The sequence below is a fragment of the Genypterus blacodes genome, unplaced genomic scaffold (genome assembly GCF_046128005.1).
Source record: "Genypterus blacodes isolate CSIRO-AG114 ecotype Tasmania unplaced genomic scaffold, CSIRO-AGI_Gbla_v1 ptg000067l_1, whole genome shotgun sequence".
NCBI lineage: Eukaryota > Metazoa > Chordata > Actinopteri > Ophidiiformes > Ophidiidae > Genypterus > Genypterus blacodes.
In genome coordinates, this window is record NW_027466879.1 from 2,590,177 (window position 1) to 2,612,445 (window position 22,269).

Here is a 22,269-nt window from a genome sequence, read left to right on the forward strand (position 1 = left end):
TGCTGCTGCTGCTGCTGCCAGCTCGAGTGGGCACTTGCAAATAAACAAAGCAGAATCTAACGCTGACTGTAGCATTCTACATCTGCTGCTGCTGAAAATGTGCTGAACACTTCTAACCCAACCAGCTCTGTTTCATAAAGTCACTTGAAATTGAAACCTATATATTATATAGTATGTGCTTTAGTTGGTTTGCTTGTGCTGTGCAGATTTTTGCTGACTGTTCACTTTGCACTTTAAGGATTCAGATCCTTTATTTTTCTGTTTGCCCAGAGCCGTTTTTTTATTTAAATACAAATCATTTTCCAAGGTCTATAGACGAATGGGGACTCAATGATCATCATTCAGGGAACTCTTTTGTGTTTTACATATGGCCTCGATTACAGCGTCCAGCAGTAGTCAGAGCTGCAGGAATAATTGACTCACCAGCATAAAATCAAATAGCCTGCATATCTTATGTGATTCTCATCCACAAATCTGCTCCCTCCTTTTTCTAATCCATCTCCAATGGTCGTGGTGCTATTTGTAGTTGGCACAGTGGTTTGATACGTTTGGTTTCTGTCTGACTGTTTAAGCATTTTGCTGTTTAGCTGTTTGTTACATTTGGGCCTTTGTGCTAAGAATCCATCCATGTCCTGAAGGAGTACCCTAAGCTGTCAACTTTGCCCTTACACACAGGAATATGATGAGCGTGAGTGTTGCTGGAGTTGTTTTGATGTCACCCTCTCATGTTCCAGGACTGTGATCCACATCTCAGCCTCGGCCTGTACAGTACAGTACATTTCATTTTAATCAGCTGCTGTGATGGGTGCATGAAGCATCGTTTAACAGCTCCCAAAATGTGTGATCATCTCTGAGCTGTAGTTGAGGTGTTGCTTCTGCTGGAGGGGATGTGGACTCTGTCAGTACTGAATGGGTACAGACTGCAGGCTGCAGAGTCACTTTCAACATGCCCTCTCTGTCCTACCCCTCTGGTCCTTGTATCAAACCCATGCCATGCAAAGAGAGTGTCCAAAAATGAATGAACCTCTCTCATCTTTACTGCCTTAAGCACCTTCATGTCCTCTGTGTGGGAGGAGGTCAGCGGGGCCATGAGGAGGCTGTGAAAGCTGAGGCAGACCGGCCAGCTTCCAGACGCCAGCAGGACGCCTCTTGTTCGTTCTCTCTATGCTGAGTGTTCAAACTGAAAGCGTGATAGGCAAGACTGTAGTGTCCCTAAGATGAGATCCTTAAGGGTTGTGTTCCCACACCATGTGTTGCAGGCATAAAGCTCCTGCTGAAACTACTGCAGTTAGCAAGTGGCACCATATCCTTTTTTAGAACCCAAACTGTGTAGATATTGTAGTGGAAAATGTCACTGGGAATAGTGTGGCTGTTAAATGGAACTATTTTTGGCTTTGTAGCTTTTTTTTATTGGGTCTTGGCTGGTGGTCAGAACCAGCAGATGTCTGAAAACGGCTCCCTTCTTTTCTCCATCCAACCATCCATTCTCTGCCCCTGCTTATGCTGTGCTGGTGTGCTGGGGACTGGAGCCTATTAAAGCATTCAGCGGGTTCAAACTGCACAAATATGAGGTCACCGAGGTCCAGACCCATTTGATTATTTCAGAGTGAAAAACAGAAATGGGCTAAATAATACAAAAAACATCTCTTGCCCAGTAGCAGTGTGTGTGTGTGTGTGTGTGTGTGTGTGTGTGTGTGTGTGTGTGAGAGAGAGACGATTGAACACACTGGTACGGCCCCTCGCACAAAGCTAAAGATGCTTTCATCTGGACCTCAAAATGTCTTCTTCTTCTTCTTCTTCTTCCTGACCAACTGTGGTGGAGGAAAATCAAAAACAGAGATGAGAAAAGAGAAACAAACACTGAGACATGGCTCGATTCCTAAAACACAACTTTAATGATGAATGGCCACAATATTCATGTTGTGATCCTGTGTTTTTCTGTTGTTACTTCCTGTTTTACTTTGTACTAGTTTCAGTTGTGTGTATTTGACTTGACTTTCTGCCTCTGTGTTTCTTGTATGGCGTTACCTGATTGCTGCCCCCTGTGCGATTGTCCTCACCTGTTCCACACCATGTCCGTTGGTTCATACTGGTCTGTCCTGGTCTTTTTCTTGTGCATCTCGTAGTTTCCTGGTTCTGTCCCTGGTTCTGGTCGTGTCTCTGGTTTCTGCGTTGCTCTCATTCTTGTCTCATTCAAGTCTGCTGTTGTCTCTTGTTCCTTGCCTCTCTGGTTCTTGTCTCTGTGTTTGATATTTCTTGAATCTTTAGTCAGTGGGCGTCTCCCCCTTGTGTCTTCATCTCTGGTTTACTTCCTTATGTTTTCTGTCCACTAGTTTTGTTCCTGTCATATTCCTCTTATCACCCTGAGCCTTATTCAGCTCCAGTACTTGTGTTCACCTTTCCCACCAAGCTGTGTGATTGTAGTTGCTCTACCTGCCCCCCCTTGTGTCTTATACGTTTAGAGTCGGTGCTATCATAAGAAGTGGAAACGTAAAATGCCATAACAAAACCCCAGCACGTTGAGGAAAGCGACACACAGCCGTCTGCGGTAAGGAAAGCAACACTGAATGAAGTCAAAGCTCAGAATGAATGAATGCTTAACAAAAGTCCTCAGCCCCTCACTGCTCAACAACCTTGGTGTTTTCAAAACCCTGATGTTACTTTGCAACATTTTCTAAACGTGCCTATAACATGCAGCATGTAACCAAAGACTACTTTAACACACACACACATTTCAGCATGCCAAGTGAGTCATGCTCAAACTTGCTCTTCAACCAAATCAAGGCATTTAGAGGAAAGAAAGAAACCTATTTTCCCACACAGCGCGTTTTTGAGAGGAAGCCATTCATCGCTGCATTAATCATGGGTGGCACCGGAGAAAAGAAGAAGGCTCTGAGGCCGCGCCAGAGAAAGAGAGAGAGAGAGAGAGGGACCCTGAAACCAGAGACACTTGTTCTGCTCTGCCGTCACAGTTGTGTTCGGTGTTGTCAGTGGTCTTTCTCTACGGGGAGACGATCCTGTCATGATTGCAGAGCGCGGTCTGTCAATCCAAGAGTAGAATTTATTCATTTACCAGCCCTCGCACTCAAAATGTCTCTGCTCGCACTTAAAACTCAGCTGCTCGCACTCAAAATGTCTCTGCTTGCACTTAAACTTCAGCTGGTCGCACTAACATGTCCCTGCTTGTGCTTGGAATCGTGCTACTCGCGCTCAAACTGTATGTTATCTGCGCTCTGGCTGTTTCTGTGACGACCCTGGCGAAAGTCCCCAGCCAATAGAACAGCAGGAGGACTTTGACCATGTGTGATGTGTGTGTGGATGGATTTGCTCTGCATTGCCGCTGACCAGCGTTCACATAGAATTCTATCTTTTTGTCCTTCATAGGTAAATACTTGGTTGGGCCGCAGCGTGGAGTGGCTGTACCAGAGAATATTAGGCTCAGTCAGTTGAGGGGCGCCTCCTCTTACCCGGCAGCCATTTTATGCTTTTAGCTGCTCCCTTAAAATTGCTCCATTATCTGAAGGAACAGACAAACCAGGCCACATCCTTTAACTTAAACCCTTTCCTTGATCTTTGTACTGTGTTTGGTGGTGTACAGTTCTATGGTTGGTCGTTGGTGTGTGTGTGTCTTTTTCCTCCCTCCCTCCTACACACGCCTGTTAGATCTCAAATATACTGTATATGCACACAAACATGTCACATAACATCCGATGTTCCTATGTCACATCTGACCTGCCTGTACAAGTACACGCTTGACTAACTTCCCCCCAACACACACACACACAGTGGCTGAACAGTTCAAATGACATCGGGGGGCTTTTATGGGCTGTTAACATTTAAAATATAGGTGAGAGATGAGATAAAGACCTGTTTAAGTGCTTGTGCCCATTCAATTAATGGCATGAATGTCCTGACATGTCATGGCACGTGTGTGTTTGTGTGCGTGTGTGTGTGCGTGTGCATGTGTGTGTTTCCGTAGACGAGATACATTTGATCGCTGCTGGTAGTACACAATAATTCTATAACCTTGAAAACTGGAGTTTCTGCTGTTAGTTTTTATGTTGTGTGTGTGTGCTTGTGTGTGTACATGTGCGAGCTGTGTGATGAGTTGAATGTTGATTAGGTATGCATGTGTGACCTTAATGAACCCATTCCAGCGCCCCTCCTGCTGTGCTGCGAGTCAGAAGATGACTCTTATCCCTCTGCATGCTGTCAGTTTTGTCGATACTTGGCTTCAGGATGCATTCAGGCTCACTCATTAGCTTCAGCATGTGTTTGAGGAGCAGCATGACATTAGCATTTAGATGTGCTGGGAGCCTCACCTGCGGCTGTCATTGTCAGGCTGAATGGACAAATTCACATCTGGTAAATTTCCTTCTTTGCTGCAGTTCATCAACACAACCAATGTCTGTGGAAGTAGAAGTAAATATGTTCCCAGGCATAATGCAGCCTGTTGTCTTCAGTCAGGCATGATGAGGACAAAACTCAATCTGGATTTGTTTTGGAGGCGGCCTGCTCACCGCTGTGCCATCATTGCTACAGACGTGTCATGTGTCTTGTTTGACCACACAGCTAAAGACAAAATCAAAACAGTTTGAGCGTCAACACTTCAGGCAAACCAATACAGAGCCGGAGCAGTATTCTATGTTTACCTTACTTTGATGTGCTTGCTCGCTTGTATGATGGTTTGGGTCTGCCAGCTCCGGCTAACATTCGATTCCCTTTGGCATGCATAATGTCCGGCTTACTTTCATCAGCCACTTATTTTGTCCGGCTGTCCGCCACCTAATGCCGAGGAGGTTGTATGCAAACAGCTTGCGAGTTCCTGACCCGGGAACGGCTCCCTTCTGTTGTACGAGAGGAAGTTCATGCTCAAGCGAAGACACACAAAGACACGGTGGCAAAGCAAAACGATGAACTCGGAGCGGATAAATGCTGCATGGAGCTGCATGCTGGGTGTTGGTTTTAGAGAGATCAGCTGTACTGGCAACCTTTTTGCATAAAAAGGAGTCATGAATTCCAAATGACTGGTTAAAGGAGCGTTTCAGTGGAAAGAAGGTGCAAGTTTCCATCGACTGATACATGAAATGGTTCTGCACCACTACACACATATTGGTGGTTGGAGATTAGATACTGACTCATTATTTTGTACTTTGTTTTAGCTGCGGTCCAGTCATCTCACTTTTGTGTGAATGGTTTAAACATCCTCTGGATTTAGTAACTGAGGTGTGAGGCCATTAAATGTTGTAGTTGTTGTGATATGATGACCTGAGAGAATTCAGTGAGCTGATGCAATAATTGCACTTCCTCTGGCAGGGACAGCTCATCAGTATCCACTCTGTGACAGGACAAAGGGGGGGTAGGACCGTCCACCGAGCCTCCAACTGACAGACGTGCAGTTTTTACGCTGCTGTGCTGTGCAGGAGTGAAGGATCGGGACCAATGTGACACACTTAGAACCTCTGAAACTCGTCTAAGCCGACACTCTGCAACCACATTCCTGCTACAGTGTCTCAGTATGAATCTGGCACCGCAGGACAGTTAAGCCAGTGGATGGGTCAGACTAGGAGGATGTGTTACACTGGTAAGATGCAGCAAATATAAATATGTGTGTTTAATTCTGAACTGTCACACAACACGACATCAGCACAACAAAGCACAGCGACAGCCTGCGTGTGATTAGCTAAATCAAGTGCAGGGAGAGATGGAAAGCTGTATACTCTGGGTTATTCTCTGTGTGAGGCTTAACAAATTAACGATCAATGGAGTTATGCTGAATTTAAAAAGAACTTGATTCAAAAAGATGGATTGAGTTATGATTTATGATTGCACGCTCCTGTGTTCATGGAGACGGGTGCATGTGTGGTGATCAGCATGTGTCTGATTGGCTGATGGAAAGACGACATAGTGCTTCATCCCAGCAGAGCAAGAGATCCTCATGGAGGCTATGAAGAATTTAAAAACATTATATTCACTTTATCCTTTCTGTCACTACTCCTCATGTCAGGTTAAAGTTGAATACAAAAATATTCCACCTAACACTACAGTATGTGCTCCATCCCCTAACATTCACATCCATATGAGTACAGTCTGTCTTTGTGTTGCCTCTTGAGTGAACAGCTGCAGTGGTGAACATTCACACTGCAGTGCATTATGTCACATCCATTCAATATCGGTGTAAGCAGAATAGACAAATCCATTTCATCATGCATTTCTGGATTTCTTGTTCCATTACTGGGTATGCAGCTCACTCATAGATGAGGATCATAAGGTTCAGCACCTGGAGTAAAGTTTGAATCTTGGTGGTCAGGCCGTCCTAAGTCAAATCTTAACAGCAAAGGGCTTGTTTAGCTCTTCTCCTCCATGAAGCCCTCTCATTTTATCCCCCCTGCTATATTTTGTTTAGTAGAGCTGTGTGACTGTGCTGGGACAGGAGGTCGAAACAGCATGGCAGCGAGCAACCTTGTAAAATGTTGACAGGGTATAAAATGGCAGAGAACAGCTTATCTAAGGTTTCAGAGTTCACACTGTGCTGGAAGCCTCGCCGTGATACACCAGAGAAGGGGATCAGTGGGAACACATTTCCTCCTGGTCATGATCTCAAACTGAATTGTGCAGGTGTGCATACATGTCCGGCTACCAATTGTTGCCTGTGTATACACTTGGGGGTGTGTGTGTGTGTGTGTGTGCCTGCAGACCAGCTAAAGCAGTGTGATGTCACATCTCTACCAGGCGATGACAAAACTACTATTCTTTGGCATAATAGTGAAGCCTCTTGGTTCTATCTCCTGTTAAAAGTGATACTAATGGAGCCAGTGATGCTTGATGTTATAGGACGGCTCAGGCTCTATCTATATCCTGCTCAGATTACATGGCTCTACATCCGTGAATAGCTAATTTTCTCCATTTTCCCGTCTATCGTCTATTCAGGTACGTATCCGTGCAGATCTGGGGATTCAAGGGATTTAGCTTTCTAATTCCAGACACGTGCTTGCACATGATTGTTGAGGAACGATCTCCAATGAGGGAATTCAGGAAAGCAGATGCAAAAGCAGTGATATGGGCAGATACAGTACGAGTAAGAAGTGTGACATGAAGTAGATTAGGACACAGTCATGAAGATACACGGTACCTAAAGATGCCTAGACTGCAGATGTATTGAAGATCTGCTTCTGTTAGGTTTGGGTTGGATGTAAGTGATCTGCTGAGTGTTTAGTCCCAGACTCCAGCTGCAGAGTGCTGCAGTGTGAGTTGTGCCTGTGGGACCGATCCAGGCCTCCAGGCTGTATGTAAATTGGAGGAGGGGAGCTGTGCTGAACTTCAACAGAGCTTAGATGTGGAGATGCGTTGTCGTTATAATAACCCAGTATGTGTCGGTCCATTCTGGTGTGATTTATGTGTACTCAGATCTTTGGACTCTAAAGCTAAATGCTGCAGAAAAATAGTTGTTACTTTTATAACCGCTTTGCTGAGAAATCATTTTACAGCTTCTGAAAGAAAGTTCTAAAAGTTGCAATTTTCCCTCCTAATAGTTTCCAACAGCGGCTCTGGTCTTTGTAAGAAACTCTCCACTCTCCGCTTCATATCTCAACCAAACTTTGTGTTCAGTAGGGAGAATGAGTGTGCGAGTGTCGATCACAGCCGGTTCAAAAGACCATTTTGCTCCTCTCTTTACTGCCCTCATCCAATACGTGGCTAGCATGTTAATGGGAATCTGCAGTGAGGATACAGCATCCTGTCAACTGTTCCTCTTCCTCAGTAGCAGGAAACCTCATGTATCAAATTGAAGGTTAGCATGTGGTTGTAGATCATCTGAAGGTGTAGCCACTGCTCAAAGATGGCTTCAAATATATTAAAAACATCGTATTTCTCCTCTTTTTTGTTTTGTAGTCTCCCCTGTCCTCTGACCGGGACCTAGTCAGTTGATATTTTGAATATTCTGTACCTTGTCTACCTAAACTCCACGCACGCATGAGTGGATAGGTGCTATCGCTTTGGCACAATCAATAAAGCGTCTTTTACAGAGCGAGGAGCAGGTGCTGAAGTCTGATCTGAAGGGATCTCAGTCTAGGACGGTGTTCAGACTTACTACAGCACTGCCAGGAAATAATGTTTTAGTGTTCCACCGGGGAAATGTGTCTAGCTCGCAGATGTTTATGTTTTATCTGAACATACATTATAGCTTCCCGCTCAAAATTGTTTCCATTGTGTGTTATTTAGCTGTTAGCACTCCAAAATGGTTCTGGGTTTCTGTACAATTGTTCAAAGATCAGTCATATATGTGTATGTTTATTCATATAAGGGCCTCCTAATGCATCATAATGCACTTAACTGGATCACCAGAGGGAAACAAACCCCCTCACATTGTTGACTTGCTCTATGTAGAGTTGCTTTTAGCTCCGTTATGTAATCAAGTGCTTTTCAGTCAAGTCAAAACGTCCTGTGACCTCCCAGAGCATCACTGACATCTTCTCCAATATGTGGTATACATAATACACATTATTATGAAGTTTGGTGAAAGGACCAACGGCTATGACTAAGAACGTACAGTATGGTAATTATGTTGTTGTTCCATTGTGAACATGTAATAACTCAGCAACATTTAACTATAATCACACCTAATCTAAAACTCTAGACCTTATTTGTCCTCATGATTCTGTCTCTATAATAGCTGTTCTGTTATTCAGTGCCCAGCTACTGCAACCACCACATTTGCTATATTTACCACATCTCAATCTTAGTCATGGCCTCTTCCCTAGTTCCCCCCTGCACCCTGTCAGCTCCACACAGCCCCCTCCTGGCTACTGTAAAGGAGCAATCGCCCTGACACCAACAGCGTGGAAGCTGCTGATGTGTTTTCTGGCTGATCTGATGCAACTGCTGAGCAAGGACAGCAGCAACCTTGAGGCTGTCACAGGGGGACCGAAGCCACGAGGATGAGATGTGACATGTGGCCTTGACTCAGTGGCAGATGGCAGAGCCCTGCTGCAGCCCAGGGTTTGGTAGTGCAGCTAATGGAATATGGTTGCTTTGCCAGTTTTGCTGTTAGCCGTGGCCTGAAATCCTCCCTCCAGCATGAGAGAGGCTGGTCAGTCTCAGTCTCAGTCTCTGTCAAAAGCAATCAAGGTCAGAGAACATTTTTTAACCCCATGAGGCTCAGATGCGTAAAATGATGTAAGTGTGTGTTTGGTTACCTGTGGACTAGAGGTTGGTTCCTGTGGCCTGATAGTTAGGATGGGTTAAATGCTGTCAGGACCCCAGCCCATGTGCACCATGTTTGTAGGTCCTCTCCCTCAGTGGAGTCTGAGCGATGTGGTGCAGTGTCACACTCTGCCGCCGGCCCTCCTTCCCTCCCCGCATCCCAGGGAGGACAGGGAGATCAAAGCTAAATCTTCCAAGCCAACTATGAGTCTTTCATCTCAGTGTTCAGATTGATTCTGAGTTTATCTCCTTCTGTTTTAGGTCAGTGCCTGGAGCGTACAGTGAAGCTGCTCTACCCACTTACACACATCCCAGTAAGTCACCTTTATGTTGTGCCTTGGCATGTGTTTCACATTCAGATTTCCTAATTATACATTTTCCTCTGCTGCCATCTGTGTACCTCCACAACGCTCTTTGCCTTCCCCCATCCGCTCTACTTTGTCATGTGTTTGTGTGCGCTGACGCAGTGAGACCTGTTGCTGGTTCCAAACACACACATAGCAACCTGTGGGCCTTAGAGAGCTCCTAAGCCCAGCGCTCCGCAGAGTCTTTCCATCCTGACGTTGAACAAAAACCCTGATAGGAACAGAAGTGGAAAGGGAATAATTATAGAAGTGATGGAAAATGAGGGAAGCACCCAGTCGTTCCTTAAAACACCTTTTGGGCCAAACAGGGATGTGTGAGAGGAGAGATGGAGCGTTTAGGTGTGGAGGTTACAGGAAATAGATGGAGGGAGCTTGTGTGCTGAGGGGAAAACTGAAGACGTACAGGGTTGGAGGGAAAAGAGGGGAAAACAACCGTTAAGCGAAGCACAGAGTCGTGAGCCTCTCAACACTGCCTCACCTCATCATTTATTCAAGTTGTGCTGGAATATTCATCCCCCCTGTAGAGTGCCATCATCCTGGAGAGAAATTAATAGAGCTCTGTATCATCCTGACACTGGATTGTGGTTATTGTAGCCACTTGATTAGCATCTGGCTTCATCCAGGAGCTACATTGAGTTTGTCTGTAAGTGTGGTTAAGACGGTAGGCGCAGTATCTCTGTTCTATGACCTCTTGTCTTCTTATTTACAGAATCTTTGTCATAGCTCGTCACCACATCCAGTACTAAGAGCTGCGACTGCACAACCAGATTACTGACAGGATCCTCACATCATATTTGAGTCGGTCCATCACCAGCTTAGGTGAGATGGGTCTCTGTCCATCTGTGCGTCACTCCTAGTATTAAAGGGCTCACGCATAAAGCTTCAGCTGTGGACTGTTTTTGGGATGGCTGGTTTTTGGAATTTGAGACAGCCAGTGCACTGATGTGCGCTCAGTCTGCCAGCTGCCACACTTCACTTATTCTGATTAAATCCTTTGAAGATGAAACAGAGGACAAAGGAGCTGGCGGTCTGGTAGCTTGTTATAAATCATCAAAAGCCAGAGCGGCTTTACTAATGGCTATACGGGCTCATAATAGCCATCAGTGATACTGCACTGTGAATGCAATGATAACTATCCTCTAATCTGCTGTGGAGTTTGATGTCACAGTATGAACTTGGTCATCTCCTGTTGTCTGTCTGAGGAGATTTAACTTTACTTTCCCTCTTCTCTTCTTCTGTTCTTCTCAATTATTGCATCAATCTCAATGTTGTAAACAAGCGTAAATCCTGATGCTGGCACAGGCATATTTCCCACTGGCATTTTGTACACGGCTCTGTGCATCTGTCTTCATTTATGCACCTGTGAACGCATCCTGACTTTTATGCATGCAGCATATCAATTCTCCTGCTTATTGCCAATTCATCAATTTTGCCAGAGTGAAGGCACAGAATGAAGAATGAGGTCACCGTGGATGTGTGAGGTCCTCTGAGAAACAAAAACGGGTAAAGTCTTACATTTTAACCGTGCAAACAGTCTTTTGTCTCTGTGCCCAGCTTGTCCGTCCCCACTGACCTCCTCTGTCCAGCTGAGCTGCTCTGATATACGGCCTGGATCATTCCAATGAGCTGAAGCCCAGCACTTAAAGCACTCGTGTAAGTGCTTAATTAAAATACCAGTTGCCTTAAATAAAACAAATAATCACCTAGGACTTCTCGCTCATTAATACATTTTATATTGTGCCATTGTGGCCGATTCTTGGATAAGTTTTACGTCAGCTTGTCAAACTTGAAAACATAAAAACAAAAACATTTGCCATTAAATCCTTGTGTTTGGCTCTGTAAGTTCCATTTAGGTGTTACTGCTTCAATGCCATTTTTGTGTAAATCAAGTTAGAGCCATTTTCTGCAGCCATGGTACTTTCTATTATTATATTATAACTATTATATTCAGCATAAAGTTTTTGGAGGCCTGTCCAACGTTGTGAAATGGTTTTCCCTTGTAGTGGAACGCTGTTTTACATACAGAGCAGCTTCTGGAGTGATCTGCCAGGCTGGTTGCTGGTGCCAGCTGCTAGTTCAGTTTTGGCCCTCATCACGTCTGCCCTTCACATCACCATGACCCTGTAGAGGCTCTGCTGACTCTCTCATTCAGAAACAATGAACGAGGAAAAACTCAAAGCCTTAGCTGATAAATGTTTGGATTTAGTTTGGAGGGCATTTCATGAAGGAACCCAAGGTCAGTGTGTAGTAAGCTCAGGTCCAAACCCACAATATGCAGATTGTCTTGGGCAGCAGATAATCTAACATCTAAACCAGTGACAGCAGTGATGTAATGATTTGCTCCCTGTCACTGTTATCATCAGGCCCCCCGTTTATATCGCCTCAGCTGTGGTAAAACCTGAAGTACCTCTCTTCATTGACTCCTTTAAATCAACCAGTGCAGGGTCACCTACCAGATTGAGAACTGGGAGTTGGTTCTGATTCAGTGATTCAGGCCACTCTTCAGCAGATCTCGCAAGTGTGTGTGTGGACCCAGGTCCTCCGGGTGAATGATGGCCCCTCCATCTACCAGGAAACGGTAACACCCACTCTGTCCTATAGGGAGTAAGTACGGTAGTAAGGGTCCTCAATGAAGGTTAAAGGCAGTGAGAGGTACTAGATAAAGAGCAATGTGACGAAAGGGGATTCAACTGAGAGCTGTGCTAATCCAGATTTCCGTCATTGCCTCAGATAACCCTGCTGAGTCCTGCCAGACCCTCTGTCCTTTCTGTCTCATCTGATCCCTGAGTCCTTCCCCAGGACCTGCCAGTAATAGTCACCAATCCTATCCTATGCAGTATGAGCCCCAATACAACTGGTGTGTTTATCTTGTCATGTAGTTCATTGCACCGACCTGTTATCCTGAGTTGTTCTCTCAAAGCTTCTGTGTTTTCATTGATTGATCTGTTTTAAGTCTGTCTTTCTCTTATAATCCCTGACTCTTTTCTCTTATAATTATCCCTTTTTCACACACACAAACTCTGTGTGTGTGTGTGTGTGTGTGTGTGTGTGTGTGTGTGTGTGTGTGTGTGTGTGTGTGTGTGTGTGTGTGTGTGTGTGTGTGTGTGTGTGTGTGTGTGTGTGTGTGTGTGCAGATAGTAAGAATGAATCATCACATGAATGAATTATGCTTTCCAGCTGTTCTGATTGAAAACCAAAATAATGGCGTTCTCTAAGCAGCGTCTGTTCCTTTCCCAAGTTTGACAGGAAACAGCAGCATGAGTGCTTTGTAGAGGCAGTGGCTCAGTGGTAGAGTTTCTGCTTGGAAACCGGATGGTTGCCGGTTCGAGTCCCTGCCGAGGTGCCCCTGAGCAAGGCACCGAACCCTCGATTCCCCCCCCCCCTCCTCTGTAACTTACTAGGTGGTAATGTAATGTACGTCGCTTTGGATAAAAGCGTCTGCCAAGTGCTTGTAATGTAATGTAATGCTTTTCTTCATTTAAAATGGCTTTGTGATTGTTACACTGAAGGCACCTGTGAGACTAACAGATGACATATCCTCTTCTTAAAGTATCACTGTAGTATAATTGATTCATATTATTTTTTCACTCGTTTGTTTACTTTGCTTCAAACCAAAAGGCATGCAAGTATAGAAGGCAAAAGATCTTTACATTTCAACACTTTTAAGGAAGAACGGTGAATTATCTGAACGTAAGAGGCGCCAATACTTGTGTCTGTAGGTTGACTGGTCTGATTTATTCATGCTGCTGTTCAGTGTTTAGCCAAACCCACGCACCACTGAGTGAAAAATTGTCCCACGTTCATCGCACTAACTTCTCAATTCAGCAGCCTTTTCATTTTCCGCCACATTGCTTCAGCATTTCCTCTCCAGCGTTCCCCACCTCCTCTATCCCATCTAACCGTTATCACACCTGAACGTGGAGCTGTGGCTGTTTTCCATCTCCTTCCCTCCATAAGTACGTGTGTGTGTGTGTGTCCCTGTGCTCTTTATTCAGAAAACCGGATGCAGAAGCTTTTGTGTTACTCTGCATACAAATTGCCGTAAATGTTGCATGGAGAGTGAATCGCTCACAAGAATTGAATCTGTCTCATATTACTACTCCATCGCCATAGTAACATCTGTAGACCTGATGGAAATACGTTTTGACATTACATTGTAAAAGGCTGTTGGATCAATACTTATATACAGAACATGACTCATACTCCACTGCCTTCTCCTTCTTTATATTGGGTCTCTTCCCATATTTGATCGATGGGTTCAGCTTTGTGAACATCATCTCAGGTTCAGTCTCCAGCTTCTCAGGTGTAGGAATCTGCTTCTTTTCAACATTTCATATCAAAATGAATTACTGACGGCTCTGTTAACTTTTATACGCATTTGACATTGACTATGTAATGAAACCAACATCATACAGGAATGAATCAGCGATGAAAACTGAATATTTGTATTGAAGAAAGCAGCTGGATGGCCCTGCTAGACTCTCTGTGTCTCGCCTTAACTAGTGTTTGCATTAAGCTCACTCAGGTCACTAAGGCTAAACTAAGCTGCTGTGGATTCCCAGATGCTAACCAGAGGCGTTTCTCTGTGTATCTCTGAGAGAGAGAGAAGCTGCATCGTTACCAAACCCAGGCAGTGAGTGTGTTCCTTGGCTGTCTCACAGGGTGATGTGAGCGGTATTTCCCCAAAGAAATCTAGGTTTAGCAATCCACAATCTTAAAATAGCTTTGAATCATGCATTATTACAGAGCGGGCCAGGCTGCATTCACTGCTGTGCTCAGTGTCTTATTGTCTCCTTTTCCAAATCTGTAAAGACTCTCTAAACTCATTAACATGGCTTTGTAGTTGGCAGGAAGAGTCTCACAGATTTCCTCTCTGAAAAAACGCAATACACTTAAAAATCCTGGATGATGAAAATGAAAGGATGCATGAATATACAGAATATTCAATATACAAGCTTTATTCTGTAAGAACGGTCACAGGGGGGATATTAAAACAGCACACCTGCTTTTTGGTGTGTGTTTGTGTGTAGTCGGTGTCTACGTGAGTGGAAGTGAGCAGATTCCAATCTCCGAGCCTGAATATTTGTGTTTCCCCTGGGTTCAGCAAAGCTTGAAGGATGCTGAGAGGTGTGACAGCCCCTCCTGATCCAGCCGCTGATGGATGTGACAATTACACACACACACACACACACACACACACACACACACACACACACACACACACACACACACACACACACACATTCATGCATACGCAGATAAGCAAAATGGCAGTGCAACACGGCGCTGGACTGATAATCAAATCCAGACCCCCCCCTGTGCGTCTGTGTGTCTGTCTGTCTTTTGTTCCTGTCGGGGTGTCGCTGCATGTGTGTGGCCTGAGCTCACAGTGTGGAGGTGATTAATCCACCGCCTGTCAGCTGGACAGCAGTGATACTAAAACCAAACAAAAACTCAGAAAAGGCTCCGGAGCATTTATGATTGAATTCAGAAGAGAATCCGACCTAGAAAGCAAATTTAAACGCTTATATCCGTATAGAAATTTGGCTGAAATATGATGTCTAGGTTACAAATCCCAGCTTTGTTTTCAATCGCTTTGACTTTGTCTCCATTTCCCACAATGGAGAGAAAAGTTACTGTTTTTCTGTTAATACTATTTTTCAGATTTTTGACTTGTTGCCACCACATTTCACTCCTGAATGCCTGCTCCTGGTGTGTGTGTGTGCATGTGTGTGATTAATATTTCCCTCCTGTTGTCCCTGAGGATGGTGTGATTGACCAAAGCCTGAGGTGATTTCACGTGCCTGCCAGCAGACTGCGAAACAGGCCCGGTCGTTAGCGCTCAGCCTGTCTGTCTCGTCACCAGATAAGGGAATATTTCCCAGCCAATATTGCTTTGCTGTGTTCTGTGCTGTCACTGAATACAATGGCCATCACCACAGTTAATGAATACTATTAGCATTTTTCCTGGGATTCTGTCAGTGTGGAAGACAGCTTTGTGAAATATGAAATCCAGGCTGTTGCTCAGAGTCGATTCTGGTGTGTGTTGTCCGGTGTGTTGCCTCAAATGTGATTATGAGGCAGCCGTTGAGCACAAATTAGGACGAGGTGTTTAAATGCTGAGTGGCTAATGACAGAATAGACAGACGAGGTGGAAACACAGACAGGCACTGCTTTGGACACTATCAACCATTCTATTCTCCTCACTCCTCTTCATCCCCCGTCATCACTGCTGCCTTCTCCACCCTGTCTTACTGCCCTGGATGTAAACCAACCTTTGCCTTTTGAGCCTCATGTCGACCACATCAACAAAACTTTTCCACCTCACAAACCACAGCTGGTCTCCGATCCTCCCCCTCCTTCTCAACCACTGAAACTCTCATCCAGGCATGATCACCCCAAGACTCCACTCCTGCAATAGAATCCTCACTGGCTCCCTGTCCAGCAAAGACTCTGACCTCAGCGAGCTCCTTCACCAGCACACCCACGAGACATTTCTGAGTGTTGAGAGCATTGCAACTTCAGTGTTCTGCTGTTGACCCAGGTTGAATAGATCTAACGGAGGTCAAGAGATTGAAAAATAAAGGCTGTTGATTAGATTTGTAGGCCTCAGACTCTGGAGAGATGATAATGATAGGAGGCAGGAAAGTGGAAGACCTCTCACTGTCTGGTGGACCACTGGGTCAGACAGGAAGTCATTCTCATTACAGTGGACACCGTGTATTAGAGGTATTACATTGATAACGTGAATATTAACCTGAGGCCTGAGGAGACTCCGAAACGACTTTGTTTGCTTCAGTCTCAACAACAGAACTGTTAATTGAGTAGTTATGTGAATGAAATGACAAGCACCATATGCAAATGCCAAAACACTCAACTAATGTTTTTGGCAAGGTTGGAGGCAATTGTGGGAATAGTGCTCGTTGCAGCTTCGGATAAACAGACACACACACACACACACACACACACACACACACACGCACACATGCTGCTCTCCAATTATAGTAGTAGGATCATAATATTCATGCTGAGCTGGATTTACGCCTCGCATTAAAAAATAGTGTTGTCATCTGGATTTTGGAATTTGTGGTCTCTAGATGTCTGTGTTCCAGCTGCAGCTATTTACTCCTCCTGATTCAAAATAACTTCATTAATGACAGCAAGTGGGACGGAAATGTGTTATCTCACAGTGGGCTCCAGATGTGCAGATTGCATTCATAGCTGGCGAGCCGTCACTGAGATCGAGTCACAACTGGATGACGGCGAGGATTAGGATTGTGTTGAGTCCATTTGTTACAGACTACAGATCTGGTCTTTGAACACCTCAGAAAAAAAAACAATGGCAGTTACCAAGTTTTGACAGATTTCTTGCTTAAAATGTGTCTCAGCTGGTTGGACTGCATTTATTGGTGGCTTGTTGTGAGTAAGATCCAGTCACAAAGCTCAAATACGGTGTAGTCGGTTAGATCGCACTCCAATCTCAAACCGTTCAGCATTTACACCCTGCAATTAACATACAAGTGTCTGGTTACAGAATATTTAATGTTATGGAGTGCATTCATCATGCTCAGACATAAATTAAACAGGTTATAAGATTTTATTACAGCCATCCTGCCCTGTTTAACATGCAGGGAGATGCAGAGGCTCGGGCAGATTTACAGCCTGAGTATTTCTTCATCTTTATTTCTCAGTTAATATATTGCTAAATGTCAGCAATATATTCCTACATAACATTCCTTTTTGATCATCTAGAAAGTGTAAAAGTACTAATATCTATAATTCAGTTGTTTTCAAAATGAAGCTCATTAGGGTGAAGTTCTGATACAGAGTTTATTCATCCATATATAATAATAATAATAATAATAATCACTGAGGATTGCATTTTGATTTGTTTGGGGTAATGATGCATCACATCAATGATTTCTGGTCTATTCAGAATTACACTGATTGACCCAAAGGAGCTGCTACAATTGTTAATAATGAAGGTGACAGCTTTGTATGAAACACAACATTTTCATTAGATACTTGTGATTTAGAAGAAAGAACTCCTACCGGATCGTCACTCAACACAAAATGTTTATTGAACAGGAATAAATAAAGAATTATCATTTTTCTTCAAGGTTTTACATTCCGTGTTTTTCCATCTTGATTACATTTCTGCTTTGGAATTTGTTCTTGCTTAAATGAATTCCTTAATAATGGGCTGAGTGAATGTTATCACAGTGTTCTAAACTCATTTCAGTGATATGTGCAGGCGTGTTCTTTAAATGTTAAACACAGAGAGGAAAGAGCAGATTTGTTGGCTCTGTTAGTTAAATACTGTATTAAAGACAGCACATATCCAGAATCCCAGCTACGAGTCTGTCTGAAAGCAGCTACACACAGAGGAACAGGAAACATGCAAAAGTCACAATTCTATCCTCAGTGTGGATTTGGTGTAAATCCTTCCATCTTGTCAGGGAATTTCATTTAGTCTTCACTTTAACATCCCGATGAATGAACGTTACAATCCTCCCCTGGAACAGTGAGACATATTTTGTGAGTTTTGTGGCGTGTGAAGCCTCTCTGCACGATATTATCTCTCCTCATATAAAGATCATTCAGCTGATCCACACGCTGACTTCACTTCTCATTTCTTGATTCTGGTCTTGTCCAGCCTATTTTCCTGGGACTTCTACTTACAAATAATAGCTCATCTCCTTATAAACACAAATGAACTCATCTGTTTAAGACTCCCATCTTATCAACAGACCAAATAAAGGACCACATTTCTTAATTTAGATCATTTCAGCAATATTTATTATCTCATCCCTGTTTATTTGGCTTCCAGATTATAGCTATTTATTCAGTTGTCACATCTTTGGCCTGGTAGGGAGGAAACATGGTGGAGGCAGGAAGCTTCTCATTATGTGCTAAACACAAATCCTCCCCCTGATGTGCACAGTGGAGGCAGAAGCAGCCGTGAATGGCTCTTAGCTGGATGTCAAGGCGGCTCTAACAGTTCTTTCCTTCCAAACTTCTCAGCGTTCCATTCCCAGCCATCAACAAGTTAAGCAAATCCCTTTGACAGCTTCAATTAAACCCTGTGAAATCGTCCCAGTATCTGGCTCCCTCTGGGGCCATTTAGCCGTGTTTAGCTCTCTCCATGCTGGGACTGTCGCCAGGCAAACTTTGGGGAGTGTTTCATGTCCCTTAATATGTAGGCCAACTTCAAAGCGCCTGAGTGTACGTGTGTTCCCACTGTGAGGCACCTAGCTGAAGTTAGACCTGATCTCTGTTGTGGTACAAAGCTGTATTCTTCATCAGTCTCAGTATTTTGTAATTTGTACAGTATCATCACATGTTGATTATCATGACTTCTAACCTCACCGCTGCTACTTATCACTTTATAACTGAAGCTGACTAACAGTGTAGTTCTGAGGCTGATTCATATTTAACTAATAAAACAGCACAACATATAAGAATTTCTATACATTTGAATATCTGAGTCTGATCATTTGTAACAAGTGCAGCGTTTAATGCAGGATTTTTTGTTTTTTGTTTGTAGGAAATTTTCAACTGCCAAAATTTAAAATGTACTGGAAATTGAAAGTAAACATTAAACCAGAGACATAAGAAATGTAAACTTGTGAAAATATGTAGCATGTACATAGTTCTTTTGCAATATCTACCAACCTGCAGTATATGGAAATACATCACAGTAAATAAAGAGGTCAGTCAATCTCAGTATGTCTCCATGCAAACTGCTATTAATTGACCTTCAGTTACTCTAAATAACAGGCCTAGATTGTGCCATTGACTGGAGAATGTCAGCGGTATAATTAGATGAAGCCACCTGTGGACACGTTTCTCCACCAGGCTCACTGTGGAAGAAGAGTCTGTTATGTTTCACTGCAGATATTCCACCAATGGCAGAATCCTTTCCGTTCCTTTTATGTTGTGTCTTTCTCGTGCAGCCTGCATGTGAACAGGAGATGAGGCTCCACCTGACGAGTCCCCAGGCTGGATCTCGGCTCACGTGTGTTGTTTTCCTCTCTTTGTGTTTCCAATGCAGAGCGAGAACAATTAGTTGCCTAATTAGGAGAAAGGTTGTCTCATTTTGAAAATTGATTATGTGCTTAGATTATCTTTACAATGAAAAAATCAAACCTGCTCTGTCTTCTAAGATGTGAAGATTTTCACATAATTACATTTTAAAAACAGTAAATCAGTTAATTATAAGGTATTTTTCTTTGCTGCTCAGGTCTTTTTCTGTATAGTTGTTGCTGTTTTACGGTTGTAAAGCTTTTCCCGGCCTGTATTCATGACTAATTCATGAGCTGTCGTTCAGATCTTGACCACCACATTGAACTCTCTGTTCCCTCAGACTTGTTTATGTTTGTTGTGCGTTGACACGTTGCTGCAGCTACAGATCCTGGCCCCCTTTTGACTCATGATGACTAAAGTTCTGCTTGATTTGTTCTGCCATTGTTTGCTCTGACAGATTTACCCGTCAGCTGATCGCATGTTTCTTATTTTGCCCTAAACTGCACAAACAAGGGAAGCATAATCGTGTTAATTGTTGGGTTTGAATAGCGTGTGCGTGTGCATGTGCATGTGCATGCATTAGCGTGTGCATTTGTTGTGGTGAAAGGCTTAGTTGGCCTGTGTGGTTGTTGATGATTGGCTGAGGCAGACCTCCTCCGAGAGACTGCTTTGGAAACAAAGAGTCGCCATAGTAACAGTCAGGGGTGAAGGAGGAGGGTGTGTCTGTGGTGTTGTGCATGAAGTGGCGAGATGGGCACTAGGGGGTGGGGGGTTGGGGGGGTGTGATGCTTTCAGTGCTCCTGTGCCATTCCAAGCCTCTGCCTTCCTTCCCTTCCTGTCTCCTGTGTCGCTCTCTCATCGTTGTCCTGTAGTGAGTGGGAGGCTGCGAGGAGAACAAACGCTGAATCTCAATGAGACAGCTGAAGGGAAATCATTCCTCTCTCCCGCTCTATCGCTCTCTCTCTCTTTCTTCCTCCCTCCTTCTCTCCCTCTCTCTCTCTCTGATAGGCCTTTTATTTAGAATTTACAAGCAGCATAACTCAGCTTGGTCAAATTGTTCCACATAACTGTATATCCCCATCTTTATGACGTGTCAGTGATGCAGTTGAAAGTGGTGGGAGCTGCTGACCTAATAAACACCAGCAGATGCCTCATAAAAAGGCAGCGGGATGCTGTTATGGACCAACAAAGGCTTTACATGCTCACTGTCAAGGGAATTTAGATTTCTCCTCTTCATGGTAGAAAATAGCCTCACAGTCCATTAGGAAGTGTGTGTGTGTGTGTGTGTGTAGCAGCACGATGCAGACTTGACTCCCAGTTTGGCTGCACCTGTCATAGTGATGCTGGAAGGAGAGACTTCCTCTGCAGGCTGTAACCTCCAACCTGATTAAGAGATAGTTTCCCCCCTGAGGGATGAACTGTGGAACTCTAACTAAACTGGATGTAAAGCGTGCTGATCCGTGTAATGGAGAGCGGTTTTCATCTCTGTTACTTTTTGTGGTTCTGCCCATTGAGCCCAAAGGAGTCGGGTCTGGTGTCACGTTTCCAGATGCTGCAACTGCTCTGCAACCTGGGCGCCTGGAAAGGATTACACCGATACAAATGAGTTTAAAGAATCAGGTTTTCCTCCATCTTTACTTGAACTATCCGGATGAAATTAATTTTACCACCATCAGCATGACCACATTTGTGAAATGAGACTTTTGCTTCATCTCAGTGTGTGTTGCAGACTGAGGCTGAGCTGTGCATGCTGTCACACCGTCCAGCTGTCAGGATGTAACCAGGCTCACTGTGAATCCATTACATCACCTCATAAAACAGGAATGTTATGATCTTGCATTAGAATGAACAAGAAAATTCATTACCAAGCGATGGTATTGAAATAAATGAAGACGCTGTGTTGTGGGGCTCTGCAAATTATAGAAATGTTTCATAAATGTGATGTCAACACAAATATGTCCAATGAACTCATGTCAGCCTTAATATGGTTGAACAGAGCTCATATTTGTGTGTGATGGGGATGATGGATGTGAGAGAGAGAGAGAGAGAGAGAGAGAGAGAGAGAGAGAGAGAGAGAGAGAGAGAGAGAGAGAGAGAGAGAGAGAGAGAGAGAGAGAGAGAGAGAGAGAGAGAGAGATTTCCTCTGCAGCAGGTCTCCATCTTCAAACAGCCCTCTAACAGAGAGGATTCTTCTTCTCTCTATTCTCTCTTCCTCTCCTGACAGTGAATCCAATCTCATCCCATTTTTACATTGTAAGACTCCAGCAGACCTTCAATGAGCGACTCTCTCTCTGTTTGGGGGGAAAATTGAGGCAGTTATGGAGCTGAGCCTTCCTCAGAGATGCAGGGAGGCAGAGTGAGAATCTGTAGTGGAAGCAATCAGACTGCAGTGTGGACAAAGAGCAGCAGATATGAGGCCCCAGTCACATTTCTCACAGGGAGTTAATATTCCTTACATTCAAAACATGAGCCTGACTTCAATACTCTAATATGGCTGATATGATTAACGCTTTACAGACTCGCCTAAGCTTCACACAGAGTCGCTCAAAGGATCTGTGTGACACAAACACTTCTGTGTCTAAACAGAGAGAGAGCCGCTCGGGTGAAGCATTTGAGGTTTGGAAATGGAAGAGTTTACATCTTATCAATGAGTAAGATCAACTTTTAGAAGGAAGTG

At 44.0% G+C, this 22,269-nt stretch overlaps 1 protein-coding gene across 1 annotated transcript in view; it reads left to right on the forward strand.

Annotated features, from left to right (window-relative positions):
• Window positions 1–22,269, forward strand: part of apba2b (amyloid beta (A4) precursor protein-binding, family A, member 2b) — a 50,416-nt gene that overhangs the window by 3,737 nt on the left and 24,410 nt on the right. The window contains exon 2 of the mRNA XM_076155796.1: window positions 9,463–9,515. The gene's annotated coding sequence lies outside the window, so the exon portion shown is untranslated. The remainder of the gene's footprint in view (window positions 1–9,462; window positions 9,516–22,269) is intronic.